General features: G+C 41.6%; 1 long non-coding RNA gene across 1 annotated transcript in view; it reads right to left on the bottom strand.

Annotated features, from left to right (window-relative positions):
• The window catches only part of LOC143415869 (uncharacterized), a 130,370-nt gene extending 114,650 nt beyond the window's left edge, over positions 1 to 15,720 (bottom strand). Inside the window, exon 1 of the long non-coding RNA XR_013096291.1 lies at positions 14,759 to 15,720. This is a non-coding gene — a long non-coding RNA (uncharacterized LOC143415869). The remainder of the gene's footprint in view (positions 1 to 14,758) is intronic.
• Between the last annotated feature and the right edge of the window lie 28 nt (positions 15,721 to 15,748).

Genomic DNA, 15,748 nt, shown 5'->3' with positions numbered 1-15,748 from the left:
ATGATCTAGCTATGTCCGTGAGTAACTTTCGAGAGTGCATGTGTGAGGTCAAGCAATGGCTTCTGGCAAATTTTCTTATCCTTAACGATAAGAAAACTGAAATTATGATCTTTGGCAGTGACGCTCTTTGTGCCAAACTTCATGATGCTTTTGGTTTTCTCACTAGTTCTTTCCCTGACACTGTTAGGAATCTGGGTGTGCTACTTGACAGCTCATTTAAACTTGATAAACAAGTATCTGCTGTCGTCAGATCTAGTTTCTACCAACTTCGCCTTATTTCCAGGGCCAAACACTACATCCCGCACAATGACTTGGAAAAGCTTATCCATGCCTTTGTTACATCAAGACTAGATTACTGTAATTCACTTTATTATGGTCTCCACTCTACCCTTTTACATAGATTACAGACAGTCCAGAATGCCGCTGCACGCATTCTAACTAAAACTAAGAAGTTTGCTCACATCACTCCCGTCCTTGCTGATCTGCACTGGTTGCCTGTGAAATTTCGTATTCAATTTAAAATTCTGTTGTTTACTTTTAAAATTACTAATAACACAGGGCCAAGTTATCTTAAGGAACTCTTAAATTCATATCTTCCTACGAGGGCCTTAAGATCTTCCTCACAGTCATTGTTGGTTCAGCCCAGATCTCGCTTGAAGTCTAGAGGTGATCGAGCGTTCGCTCTAGCTGCACCTGAGCTGTGGAACAGTCTCCCGATTGGCATCCGGGCGTCTGATTCTATTCAATCTTTTAAATCACGGCTTAAAACATATCTGTTTGAACTTGCTTTTTCTACTAGTTAAATTCTCGCCTTGCTTCTAGTGAGTTGTTCTATTAATGTGTCTGGTTGTTTTGCGTTGTCCTGCGCTGTCAATGTTTTCTATCACTGTGTTTGATGGTACAGCTTTACAGCTTTACTCTGCTATAGCTGTGTGCTATAGTTTATTTTATTAGTGGTTTTACCTGTGAACATAATCTCTCACTTATATGACTCTGACGTTATAGTGCTAATTATTTTATTGTTGCGTAGCCTATGTCCTCTATCACTGTGTATGATGGTACAGTTCTACTTTGCTATAGCTGTGTGCTATAGATTATTCCTATTAGTGGTTTTTACCTGTGAACATAATCCCACACTTATATGACTCTGATGTTTTAGTGTAAATCATTTTATTGTTTTATTGTTTCATGTAAAGCACTTTGGCATGCCCCTGGCTTTTAATGTGCTCTATAAATAAAGATTGTTGTTGTTGTTGTTGATGGAATACTCTGAAGGTGTGGTCTGACACTAAAATTGGGGCGCAGAGTCCGGTACAAGAAAAGCTCACAACTAAGACAAAACTGCTCCTGCAAGGAAAGCTCACTGTTATGCATGCAAGGTGATCAGCTCTAGGTGAGAAGACATTTAAATCTCACACTTGTTCTGCTGCATTTTTGAAGCTCAATTCCAGGAACAGATCGCAGGGTTCATTTTTATATACACTGCAACTGCCATGAGGACAGGGCCATTTTTTGTTGTTGTTTGTTTTTCCTTTTGCTCTGTGCAGCATTTTGGCAGCATTTTTAAATTTCTCTTTGTATTTTTTCTTTCTTTTACTAGTGAAGAGATGTAGCGTGAACAGTTATACAGTCTAAATATCCCATATGGGTCGTGTGAAATGGTGTTTTCAGTTTCATTCAGTTGAAGTAAAGAACGTTGAATATTTCTAAGTGTGCTGTTTTGAACCAACATGTCACAGTATGATCAGTGCTGTAATTTTTGACAGTCACTGTATCAATGTTATTTTTGCATCTCTTGAATAAAGGTTTTGACCTGCAAGTGCTAATTTCTTTAGTTATTGGGGTAAAATGGGTAATGTTAATAGGAAGGTGTTTGCCAATTCAGTAACCTAATTTAATGTTAATGGAAACTAACATTATCTCAAATTGTTTAGTTATAATTGTTGTTTAACTGAACCTTGATTTTTGATCTTGATTTGTTCTTTCCCAACATTTTTCAAAAGAAACAGTCTAATTTCTTTGCTGTGATTGATTCCAGAGAACACGGAAGAACTGACATTATTTAACTGTTGATTTATGTAGATTCAGTGGAGGAGTAATGTCAGTTTAATTCTTTACCTACTGTCAATGCAGTGAAATTAGACATTTTGTTTTGAAAGGTTACTGGTGGATGCCAGCAACCATCTTGGAAGAGAACAATATAATCTGTTATAAGGCCTCCATTTGAAAATTGTGTATTTGATACTAGAATATAATAGCAAAATGTAATTTGAAGATAACATGTAGTATTTAAGTGACCAAGTACTATTGGGTAAAAGTTATTGAATGGTGTTGGGATAAAGTGAGAAAATTGTGAAGGATTAAAATATTCCAAGAGCTCAAATTACTTCATCAAAACATGTTTAAGTCACATTTTATCAACACAAATTGCACAGGCTTATTGAACATGAATAAATTGTGTTAATTTAACTCAATTGTTTAAGTTGCTGCCAAAGCAAAACATCTGTGTGCAACAAATGTCCACCATTGAATTAAGTAAATCCAACAACATATTTTTTTCAGTGTAGTTTGGACTTTATGATTTCTGTAACTGGAAAATATTATTTTGTTTAAAGACAGAAGTGACCGCATAGTTGCAACATCAAAGGGAAATATTAATTAATTAGCATCAAGTATATTTGTTGCTTAAGCGTTTGCACTATAACTTAAGTAGGATTATAACTTTTAAGGAAGGAAAGATTTCAGATATTTAGTTCACTGTTTCAGTTATTTTATATGAAATTAAAACATTTACGTTGGTCAAATATGATGCTCTAAATCAAATAAAAGTTTGAAAATAAATGATGTATTTTTAAATGCTGCAACAAATGTTCACAAAAAGTAACTATAATTAAAACCAGTTAAACAAAATCAAATGTTTGAATCATGCTTAACCAAATGCCAGGCTGGAGAGCTGAACCTAAACTATCCGTAGAAAGATTTCAACATCTGAGCAGTTTTTAATGTTTTTATCACATATAAATGTCACAGCAGTGGGTCCTGGCCCAATGCTTTGTGTTTTTGGTTTTCTTTGACTCTTGTTTTTCTTGGTTTTTGTTCTTCTTATTTATCAGGCTCTCAGTAATCTTAGTTCTCCCTCCCTCAGTGTTCATTTCAGCCTGTGTTTAGTTTCTGTTCCCGTGTCCCACGTTTCATCGTTTCATGTCGAGTCAGCCCTGTCTCTCTGTTTCCTGTGTCTCCCCAGTCAGCCCCGCCTCCCTCGGGCACTCATGTGTGATACAGAGTAATAAACCTGACTACATTTGCTACACTCTCTTTATTACCTGTTACTTTAAAATTCATACACTAATTATGTCTGCCCATCTCTCTAATGTGAAGGTCAAAGGTCAACATCCCAGTGACATAAGAATAATCCCAAAGGGGCAAAGGCAGCGGTTAATTTAGCACATTTAGCATTAAGGGTACAGCAAGGATATACTTTTACTTATTGTGGCAGGGGTGTGGTCTCTGGCCTGCTGCAGTGGAGGCTGGTGGCGGGACGTTGGACGGCACAGGTGAGGGTGATGGAGCTCATGACTCTCCCCTTTATAGTGACGGAGGAGACTGGCGTGGGGGAAGCGTGTAGTGGAGGAAGCCGAGGAGAGAGCTGGTTTCTGGCTACAAAGACGGCGTCAAACCAGAAAAGATTGCTCGTGGTCAAATAATGTGTAATAATAATGAAATAAATAGGCCATTGGGAAAAACGGGATTTTGAAATAAAGACTGACTTTGAAAAAAAGGACATTTTGGATTTACCACTGGTGGTGGACAGAGGGCCCGGTGGCGCCAGTGTCCGGCAGCCTCGCCTCTGTCAGTGCGCCCCAGGGCAGCTGTGGCTACAATGTAGCTTACCATCGCCAGTGTGTGAATGTGTGTGTGAATGGGTGAATGACTGAATGCAGTGTGAAGCGCTTTGGGGTCCTTAGGGACTAGAAAAAAGCGCTATACAAATGCAGGCCATTTACCATTTAAAACGGCTGGGAATAAATAAAATGCCTCAGGAATAATCTCTGTTATTGTGAAAAATAATGATCATGAAATAATATTTCACAATAATAAGTAAATTTATATAGCAGAATGGGCAGCACGGTGGCACGGTGGTTAGCACTGTTGCCGCACAGCAAGAAGGTCCTGAGTTCAATTCCACCATCAGGCCGGGGTCTTTCTGTGTGGAGTTTGCATGTTCTCCCCGTGTTTGCGTGGGTTCACTCCGGGTACTCCGGCTTCCTCCCACCGTCCAAAGACATGCAGCTTGTGGGGATAGGTTAATTGGATAATCCAAATTGCCACTAGGTGTGAGTGTGAATGGTTGTCTGTCCCTGTGTGTTGGCCCTGCGACAGACTGGCGACCTGTCCAGGGTGTACCCCGCCTCTCGCCCCATGACAGCTGGGATAGGCTCCAGTGCCCCCCGCGACCCTGAAAAGGATAAGCGGAAGCGAATGGATGGATGGATATAGCAGAATGCAATATATTTCACAATAATGAGCTTTTTTTCAAAATGTGTTCAATTATTTCACAATATCATTCTCACATTACATATCTGTGTCTTATTTATTCACATAGTTATTTATTTCATCATGACTTATTTATTTATTTAATTTTGAACACTTTGGAGTTCCATATGGTTGTAGTGGGCTTGTAATGTAAATGTGGTCTGATTAAATGTGACATTAATGCTGACGCTGCATCAAACCCTGATAAAACAGTTCTATTAGTGGGTCTGTGTGATCAGCATCAGTGGGTTAAGGTGAGGCCTTGACTAGTAGAACGTCATGTTGGTGACAACACATGAGCCAACATCAGACTCCGAGCGCTACGATGCTAAAGATCAGAAGATCCAGTGTGACATCATCGTTACCTGGCAACAGTAGCCCTCATCTGACTTTATTGGAGGATATTTACACCAGCAACACGGTTTAGTTTGATATGATGGATCAACAACATGCGCTGTGATATCCAGTTCATGTGTAATAGATACTGGATCTAATCAGTCAGCAGATATTTGATCAGCTTATTTATAATTATACTAGAAACAAACACAACTGTGTTGGTGATTCATGCAAACTTGCATATCAGCCTTTGAAGGTTTTGTAGTATTGAGAACAAAGAGGTTGTGTTAGGGCTGAAAAGCCCGACTTGTTCTCCTCTGCAGGTCATCAAATGCACCACAGAAGTTTGTATTTGCACAATCCTGTATATGTTTGATGGCTTTATTATTCTCTGTTCAAAGACAGTAAATATGGAAAATGTCTCATGTAGTATCAGCTTCATGTAAAATGACTGCAAACATTTAGAGAACATGTGCTGCTGTTTGTCCTACATTTCAACACTGAATGAACCCTGAAAACATGATGGCAGCTGGCAGGTTGGAGTTCACATGAAATATCGGCTGTATGAAGACTGGAAATATAGATGATAAAAACATGCAGCCAAACATTTGTGGACATGAATAAACTATCTGATCCAAAAAGCAGGAAGTGACACAGCTAGAAAGTGTGTAACAGCTGAAGTCAAATGTAATGCAGAGTTGAATCTGCACTTGGATCCATCTGTGAAAGGTCCACATGTAGGAATCACATGAGTCCTGATGTTTGTCAGTCCAGCTTGATAACTCCATCTACTGTGGGCTACAAATACTGGGCTGGTAGCTCCACAGTGTTGGAAAGAAACTATTCAATGTGCAAAGTTTAAAATCAGAGGCTCTTCTAACACAGGAGCCATGTTGAGTTTAGATCACAGCTGACCACCGGCTGTCTGAAATGGAATGAAGCCCATTGACAGCCAGCAGGTCTAAACAGGAACACACCCATTTGTATGTGTGGCAATGATGTGGCTGCAGCTGACACAGGATTGGTTCAAACTAAACATCAGACACATTTCACAGAGTTCACAAATAAACTCACGTTTTTATTTTTGAAGATGATCATAAAGTAGAATTTATGGTCCAGTAGAAACAGCAGGAGGTTTGAGCCCCTCAGCCCTAAACTGAGTGTTTCAGCTGATCTGAGGCTTTCTGGGAGTTTGTTCCAGATATAAGGAGCATAAAAGCTGAATGCAGCTTCTCCGTGTCTGGTTCTGACTCTGGGAACTGATAAAAGACCGGATCCAGATGACCTGAGGGATCTGGAAGGTTCATACTGGGTCAGGAGGTCACTGATGTATTTTGGTCCTAAACCATTCAGAGCTTTATAGGCCAGCATCAGAACTTTAAAGTCTATCCTCTGACGGACAGGCAGCCAGTGTAAGGACCTCAGAGCTGGACTGATGTGGTCCACTTTTTTGGTCTTAGTGAGGACTCGAGCAGCAGAGTTCTGGATGAGCTGTAGTTGTCTGACTGATTTTTTAGGTAGACCTGTAAAGATGCTGTTACAGTAATCAAGCCTACTAAAGATGAATGCATGGACTAGGTTTTCCAGGTCCTGTTGAGACATCAGATCTTTTATCCTTGAAATATTCTTGAGGCGATAGTAAGCTGATTTTGTTATTGTCTTAATGTGTTTTTCTAAGTTTAGGTCTGCATCCATCACTACACCCACATTTCTCGCCTGGTTTGTGGTTTTTAGATGTATAGATTGAAGTTTTCTGGTGACCTGTAATCGTTTTTCTTTGGCGCCAAAGACTATTACTTCAGTTTTGTTTTTGTTTAGCTGGAGAAAATTGTACAGGGCCTTGGTCTCCTGGTGACATTGTGATATATATTCGTGTGTCATCTGCATAGCTATGACAGTTTATTTTGTTGTTCTTTATAATCTGTGCCAGTGGGAGCATGTAAATGTTAAACAGAAAGGGTCCCAAGATGGAACCTTGGGGAACTCCACATGTGATACTTGTCTGCTCGGATGTGAAGTTACCTATTGATACAAAGTATTTCCTGTTTTCTAAGTATGTTTTGAACCAGTTTAGTACAGTTCCTGAAAGACCTGTCCAGTTCTCCAGTCGTTTGAGTAATATGTTGTGGTCAACTGTATCAAATGCTGCACTGAGATCCAGTAAAACTAAAACTGACATTTTTCCACTGTCTGTATTCAGACATATGTCATTAAACAGCAGAAACAGGATTTGGAGGAAGATGTTAATAGATTAGAAAGAATTGTACACTGTGAATCAATGCAAGTCTTTCTATATAGACAGATCTGTAATAATCCCTCAGGTAGGTTCCTCTGGGACAGTCACAGATAGAGACACCAATTCTGACATCCTTTGAAAGCCTGACTTTGAATTTTCATCACTCGTCATGCACACAGATGTTAATTCTACATATTCCTGGTACTGAACTCTAAATCAATATGAAGAAAATGCTCCTGCTAATCTGCATCTATGTTGATATCAAATCCTTTTCCAGCACATGGATAAATCTCTATAAATCTTTCAGTCTGATCAGAATGGGCACAGTGTTGTTATTGCAGCTCCCTGATGTTTGAAAAGCTAAATGTCCATTTTAAAGTGCTCGTGTGTAGGATTGTGTTTTCTTCCTTTGTGCAGTTCTTACAGTAAACATGTTTGAATGTTTCCTGTTCCCCTGATGCTTCTTCCTGTTGGATAAAATTGGTTTGAATAACATGTTCTTATAGGTTTCAATGAACTTCAGACTGTGATCCACTTACAAAACTGTCTCATTTTATTGGAACGATCCACATTTGCATCCATTCACGGTACATTTGACATCTGAACACGTTTGTACACATGATGAAAGGACAGATGGTGTTTGTGTGTCCTTCTTAAACTTAGTGTGGATGTTTCATCATGCAGAACTACTTAGAACAAAGTCTTTGGAACATTTGGAGAACACGTTTAGGAAAGTAACATCCTGGTAGAACATTTTCTTAAAGCAAAGCAGAGCTGCAACATGACTGTGAGGATTCAGAAGAATAAAGTCAGAATACTTTATTATTATGAAGACTAAAGTGCACCTTAATGCTGCCGATGAACACACATGTTCTTTGTGAAAGCATGTGTGAGCACAGCTGACATGCACCACACTGACCCCACTCGCCCCATTTCTTCATCCACTTCTTGCTCTTGTGCTTGAAATGAGACGCAGCAAAAGTCAGAGGCTCTAAAATCCACACAAAGGGGGCTCGTTAGATCAGGATACTGGATGTGATCCATAGAAAACATGGATAATACACCACTTTATTTGAAGCATCTGTAGCACTGCCTCAGTTCTGGATGTTTCCACAGACTCCTCTGTGCACCTAAAGAAAAGGTCAAAGGTCAGCAGCACATGTAGTTGGGACAATTCTTCAGTCGCACAAACTACACAATGATTTTCCTCCAATGACGACTTTTCACTTGCAGAAATGGTCCTGTGTGATTTCCAGGCTGTGATATAAAAACTAGTTCCTAATGGCAGCGACTCACTCAGTAAACATGTGTTTCCTTCACCAACCTCACACACAGATCCAATAAGATCAGGAAGTGGGCAGTATAGTACAATATGTGTTATTTTGTGCTGCACTGCCCAAACTAAAGATCTGCTGAAGTGTTGGAAATGATCCAGATGTTTATTTTGGACGATACAGTAGACGATACAGGAGATACAGCAGACGATACAGGAAGCACACAGCCCCACTCCCCCCCATCATCCTGACTGACACCCCCATCACCTCTGTGGACTCATTCCGCTTCCTGGGTACCACCATCACCCAGGACCTGAAGTGGGAGCCCACCATCACCTCCGTCATCAAGAAAGCCCAGCAGAGGATGTACTTCCTGAGGCAGCTGAAGAAATTCAACCTGCCAACACGGACGATGATGCAATTCTACACTGCAATCATCGAGTCCATCCTCACCTCCTCCATCACCGTGTGGTACGCTGGAGCCACTATCAGGGACAAACAGAGACTGCAGCGTGTTGTGCGCTCTGCTGAGAAGGTGATTGGCTGCAGACTCCCATCTCTGCAGGACCTGTACACCTCCAGGACACTGCGGCGTGCAGCCCGGATCTCAGCTGACCCTTCTCACCCTGGACACAGTCTGTTTGACCTGCTCCCCTCAGGCAGGAGGCTCCGGTCCATTCGCACCAGAACCTCTCGCCACAAGAACAGTTTCTTCCCCTCTGCTGTTGGACACATGAACAATAACCACATGATTGTCCCCGCCACTAACATATGACCCTACGCTGTGTAACTGCATCATTTCATGTTTGGCACTGATCACCACCTGCACTCATGTATATATCTTTCTACGTAGCACTCATAATTCTTATTCTCATGTATATATCTCATGTATATCTCATGCACATATCTTTCTTTCTACATAGCACTTTAATTCTTATTGTCTGCACTGAAGCACCGCAGCAATTTCCTAATGTTGTAAACCTCAACATCTGGCAATAAACCCATTCTGATTTCTGATTTCTGATTTCTGATTTCTGAAGATCAGACATGAAAGTGGAGATAACACAGAAGACCTGCAGCAAAGGTCAGAGGTCAGACTGGGCCCTGGATTCAACAATGAGCCAATGATCATCAAGCAGTGACTAAAGCAGAGCCCTGACGTTCTGACATTCATCACACAGTCAGAACAAATGTCTGCTGATGACTTCATCTCATGAAACGACTGATAGATGTCAGTTCATTGATCAGCTGAGCTGCTGATCTTCATCGTCACAGAAACATTCAGCTTGTTTCAATCAGTAAATAACTCCCACTACTCCCAGTTTGAACTGTTCCCACTCAAAATGCTGTGAGAACAATGATCATTGTAGAACTTCACAAACATCACGTGTTGTTTTCCACATGTAAGATCAGCAAACACACAGAAACTTCCTGTTGCCACACACGGCCTCTAAAATCTCTTCCACGCTTTCTGTCTGAAGTCCACTCTCTGTGTCGGATCCACAGGAAACAACAAGATCTTATTAACATGGTTTTCAATGTGTCTCCTTCCAAAAAGTCCAACCAATGAACAAATGTGTGTATTTGTGGAGGCCGAACAAAAGCATGACACATTCCTCTGTTTCTATAAACTGGAGTCAAACACAAACATGAAGAGTTTCACTGACAGACTCCAAAATGCCCCCACAGTGGATCAAAGGGAAATCCTACAGTGTGGCCAGAGACTCTTAATGGCTCCAACATCAACACATCCACAATGTTGGATCCAGTTCTGCCTCACAGAGTTACTAAGACACACCCTCTGCAGCATCACAACAGCTCCACCTGCTTCACCTGCCTCCTCAGCATCTGTACACCTGAAGAGAAAAGAAAGGCTCCAACAGCTCAAATCTACAAAGGATTCATGAAGTTTCATCCAACAATAACATGTTTGCCTTCCACAGTGTGCTGTTAGACACCACTGTACCTCTGCCATTTCAAAAAGAGCAGCTTGGGAACATTTTGGCTCCAAACACTTTGTGTTTAAGTTCTTTGTTTTCTTTGTGAAGCCGACAACATCTGGAGCTTTGTGACTCATAGAAACATCATTTTGTTCTTTAGATGACAGCAGATTGGGACTGAATAATCAATCACTATCAAACCAATAAAGACAAACATGCTGATTTTACAGGAACTTTGTTGGAGAAGCTGCAAAGACATGAAACTGGTGGAGATCCCAAACCAGTTGATAGTGCTGGTTATTCCAAATAAAGCTGTTTCCCTTTGAGATGAAATGACTTTCTGTCCTGATATATAATAAAGATGTTGTTGTTTTTGAGCCCCTGTATTAAAAGTAGTTTAAAGTCAGCTTGAGTTTGATGTCTTTATGTCAAAGCTGCTCATGATGTTGAGCTGCTGATGGAATAAAAACAATATAAAAGCATGTAGTCCAGACTTAAATGTAGCCTGTTGTTAGCTGAGGTCCACACACAGTGTTTGACAGTGTAAAGTGTGTGAAAGGGCTGCTGCTGGAGCTCACTAGGATGAGCAGGTGACCACGAGGTGGAGAGCAGCTGGCCTGGCTTTGACCCGGGCCACGCCCCCTTTCTCTCTGCTTTGCTGTCACTTATCTTCACTGCTCTGTCCAATAAAGCTGAAAAAGGCCCCGAATCAAAGAAATCTGCTGCAGCCTCTGAAATGTCTTCTGTTTCCTTCCCGACGGCTTTTTCACCGTCAGCCCATCAGACAGTCCAGCAGCATTTATGATGATGTCATGATGTTGAAGAGGCTGCTACGGTGGCCTCCCATGACCCCCAGCCTCATCACAGCTGAGATGCAGACATTTGAAAACATTCAGCAGACAACTGAATAACAGTCCAACACAACAGTCTGTGTGCAGACACACACTGACCTTTCATAGAGTCAAACACAGCTGGTTGAGTCATTTCTCTGTGAGTCTAAAGTGAATCTAGTATTTGAAAGTCCACTTCCTGTATTTGTTGTTGAAGACTTCTTCAGCTTCTTCTCAAGGACATCAGCTGCTTGTTTGGCAGCAGAGGCAGTTAAGAAGCTTCCTGAAAAACACTGAACAGTGAGTTCACTGTGGCATATGACAGATTCAGCTTTCTGTGTGCAAATGTGTCTGTGTCGACCTTTCAAATGCTGTTGAATCCAAAACATCAGCGGCTCCTCGGCTGCTCACTTCATGCACTTCTGTCTGTGTGACAGTCCAATGACATCACAGCTGTTTCCAGCCCCAGTGTCTCAGGACTGGACACCTTTAAACATGTCGAGGATCAAACAGCGTCCAGCTAAACACACATGAAACTATCAGAGCTGACAATCATTCCAATAACATCTAATGGTTCATGTATGTAGACACAGGACTACAAGGAAATGGCTCTCAGCATCTGGCTGTGGGAACACATGAGTCCCTGTTTGTGTTCAGATTGTGTGCATGTTTTAGACGTGTGTCACATGTAGAAACACAACAATCCCACAATGACACACAGATGTGTTTGACACAGCTGTGCAGCTGTAAGTTGTTTCTAATGATTCATTGAAGCTCTTCTAACATTCTGGAGACGATCAGTACATGAATCTGTTCAACACGACAACAATTTGACTTCAGTGTGAACGTTTGCATTAAATAACCTTCTTCATCCAGCTGACAGCATCTTCATCCTATGATGTGAACAGTTCCTCCTGTTGATGACAAACCTCTGACAGGATCTGCTTGAGGAGCTTTTTCATGTGCAGCTCTCTGAGCTCAGGGCTGAGCTGCTGTTTCATCTTTAAGAGCTGCTGCCTCCTCGCCGGACTTGTTCTCCTCTTCTTCTCCTAATGACACCATTTCTGCTTCATATTAAATTCAATAAAGATGCTGACATGTGTCTGTAGCAACAACATCATTGAATCTAGAACAACTGGAGCCAAACCAGTGGCTCTGCTGGGATCACTGGTGAGCCAACACTTCCTTGTTGATGCAGATTTCAGGGCTTCCTTTTGCTCCTCCGTTATAACTGTTCTCTCTTCTCAACACATGATGACACAAAGGAATCAGCAGTGACAAAGATGATGCTGAAGAGAAGCACACACTTCACACATATAACAGAGCAGTGCAGTTACACACACCTCTGCTCGACATCAGGCCTCAAACAAAGACACAAAACACTAACTTGACTCTAAACAGAAGAAACGAGCAGCTGTTTCTGTTCTGTGCTTATTTATATTTGACACACATGCTTCTCTTTGTGCAAACACACATCGCACTATAAGGGTAACCTCGCACACAATGATTGGACAGCACAGTGATGATGCTGGGAGATCCTATACGCAGCAACACAGAAACACTGAGAACTTTAAACAATGATGGAAAGTGTTATAAATGACTTGTTGGCCTCTGATCTGTCACAAACAGCTGAAACGTGTCTCTCATGAGTCACATGAAGGTTTTTGACAGAAAGGACAAAAAGTAGCTGCAGTCAGTTTGTGTCATTTTTATATTTATTCATCTGGGAGAAAAATCTGAGGGACATTAAAATGTGTTTTCAACAGAGACAAGAACATGAATATAACAGAACAGGTAAATGAACATGTTTCAAGTAAACAGCTGGACTGATCAGGTCCAAACACAGAGTGATAAACTTGTCAAACAGCTGTCATATCTTTATATAGAAGCTCTTTATAAATGCTGCTCACTGCAGTCTGTTTACTAATAATGTCAAAGTGTTAGAAACACAGAAACATCAGAATGGTCTTTGTTCACAGAAACCTGTCTGGGATCCTTTGTTGTTCTTTTGATGCAGAGTTACATTATAAATATAAAGAGTTATTTCAGAGTCTCATCAGTTTTCCTGCATGTCTTTATTTAACACATCAGCAGGGCTGAAGCTCTCATGTTAAACACACACTGATCTATGGACACGTTCATGTGTTTCTAACAGAACCAGGCTGTTATCAGCCTGCACTAACATTATGTCACACACACTGAATGTAACAGTGACAGTTTACATCATCACACAATCAGCTGTGATTGTTTCACTGTCATCAAACCAGTCAACAGGAAGTAGAATCAATAGAAACCAATCATTTACTGACAGCATGTCTGATGGAAATAAGTGCAGATTATGTATGAAGTCTAACTGCACACAGTAACTGTGTTACAATAAGGACTTAACAGCGCCCTCTGCTGGAGTGTTTCAGTACTGCGTTAACTACAATACACCACCTCCTCCTCACACCACCTGCTACAGCTCTACTCTTCTATGACTACAGTCATCCACAGCACTGATGTGAGGTCACATGGTTCATATGTAAGGAGCACAGCTGACCTCAGGTCAGTTTAATGACTGTGAGCAGCAGCTGTGTTATTGTCACTGTGACAGGGAGACACTCTCAGACACAGCGCTCATGTCAGCTTGTTCTCATGCAGGAGGATCAGGAGCTCCATGTTTGTCTTTCTGTTTGAATCATGATGTGTTTGTGCCATCAGAGTCTGTCATGAGTACTCAGGGTTTCACAGCAGCTCTTCTGGATGCTGACGAGGACTCCAACCTCATGTTTCACCTCTCTGAGCTTCTGATGTCTGTGAACACTCGTGTTTCTTCTCTGGGCTCATCTGGACAAAAACACCTTTCTGTGTTTGGCTGCAGCCTCATTCTGACTGACAGGAAGTGTGTTATCCATGAGCTGCACTTCTGTGAGGAAGTTTCCTGCTGTGTTTCCTGTCTGTGGACAAACACGAGTGTTCCAGCTGAGGACTTGGTTCCTTCCACCTGTCCATACAGGACATCACGCTGTCTGCAGCTCTGTAAATGCAGCTCCAGGTCCTTCCACGTGCTGCTCTGTATTTGTGCAGTTTGTAGTGTGTCCTGGGAAACGTAGCACACATGGTGTTCTTCTGCTGTTTCCTCCTTTCACTGAGTGTGAAACACTGACGCTGTGCTGTTGTTCACAGAGGGGAGCTGATTCTAGCTGCAGCTGGACTCTGTCATCTAACTGAATGTGTTGGTGCTGATCACGGGGCTCTGAGGGGGGAGCAGCAGGAGGACTCTGGATGCTGACGTCAGTGTATCTGTGGAAGCTCCCACAGCGTGTCTGTCATTCAATATTGTGCTGTATATTGTATCTATGCAAAGATGAACAGACTGTGTGTTCACTGGTCTCTGTGCTGCAGCTCTGATGTCATCATCACTCCCTCCTCCACCCTCAGCAGTCCCAGCATGCTGCTGTGGTGCACCCCACCCTCACTCTACACCTGAGCCACAGACCACACCCTCCACCTCAATATACACCACAGTTTTCTCTGCTGTGGAAATGAGATCAGGAGGAAATCATCATTATTATTATTTAATAAACGCTCACATTAATGTGGGCTTATTTGTTTCATATTAGAAACATTAGTTGAGTGTTTTTAGTATAAAATGGTCAAAGTCCCTCTTTTTGCTCCTCCCCTCACCTGTGGATGGGCGGTGCTGTTACCGTGGTGACAGCTTGGATGTGTTTCAGTCCTGCCTGGTTATCACTGCAGGAATCTTTCACATTTATTACAGGTAATAACTCTGATTTTTCTGTGTATTATGAGCCAAATGTATCCTGATACACACAGAGATGGATGAGCAGAGGTTTTTTTTGCAGTTTATGTAGTTACTATGGACTTAATGCATACATATTATTAAAATTAGGGCTATAACAGTTGTATTGATGTATAGCAACTTGAAATGCTCCCACAAATGGCTCCACAGCATGTAAAAATATAACAAAAGCTCTGGCGGACTTGGTTCTGTGGTCAGTCTTAAAGGGTGAAGTTAAACTCTGTAATCTTCACTGTGTCACAGAGTTCAGTGAGTCCCGTTATTCACAGTATCAATCAGATCATCAGAGAACAGCTGATCAGCAATCAGTGGTGCCAACAGCGCCTCCTGTGGTGAGAGGATGCAATAATGCAATGCAGCATTTTTCCACTCAACACTTGCAGTCATGGAAACTGTCTGTTGGATCTGTGTGACGTTGCTTTCTTGGTTAGAGTTCCTCACAAATGTCCAGATGATTCTTCTAATGAGGCGTCGACCATGTTTGCAGCTCTTTGGAAGAAAACGTCGCCCTTTGCCATCCTTACTTTTCTTTGACTTCTTCAAATGCAGCTGAACTCCAGCTGGTATTTTCTTGGACTTTGCAGCTGTTTCTGGTCATCAGTTCATTCCTGCAAACCTCTGAAGCTGAACAACAATGATGCTGCATTGCTGGCTGATCCCAAAAGGTTGATTCTGTTCATCTGGACGTTTTCAGAAACGTTTGCTCACTGATCAGGTGACTTCTTCAGTCTCAGCTGACTGCAGCTTTACAAGCTTACAAACAGCACATTTGCACAATGACTGAAAGCAGCAGC

The sequence above is a fragment of the Maylandia zebra genome, unplaced genomic scaffold, assembly GCF_041146795.1.
Source record: "Maylandia zebra isolate NMK-2024a unplaced genomic scaffold, Mzebra_GT3a scaffold11, whole genome shotgun sequence".
Lineage (NCBI taxonomy): Eukaryota > Metazoa > Chordata > Actinopteri > Cichliformes > Cichlidae > Maylandia > Maylandia zebra.
The sequence above is the reverse complement of the archived record's forward strand: the minus strand, read 5'-3'. Positions and strand labels throughout refer to the sequence as shown.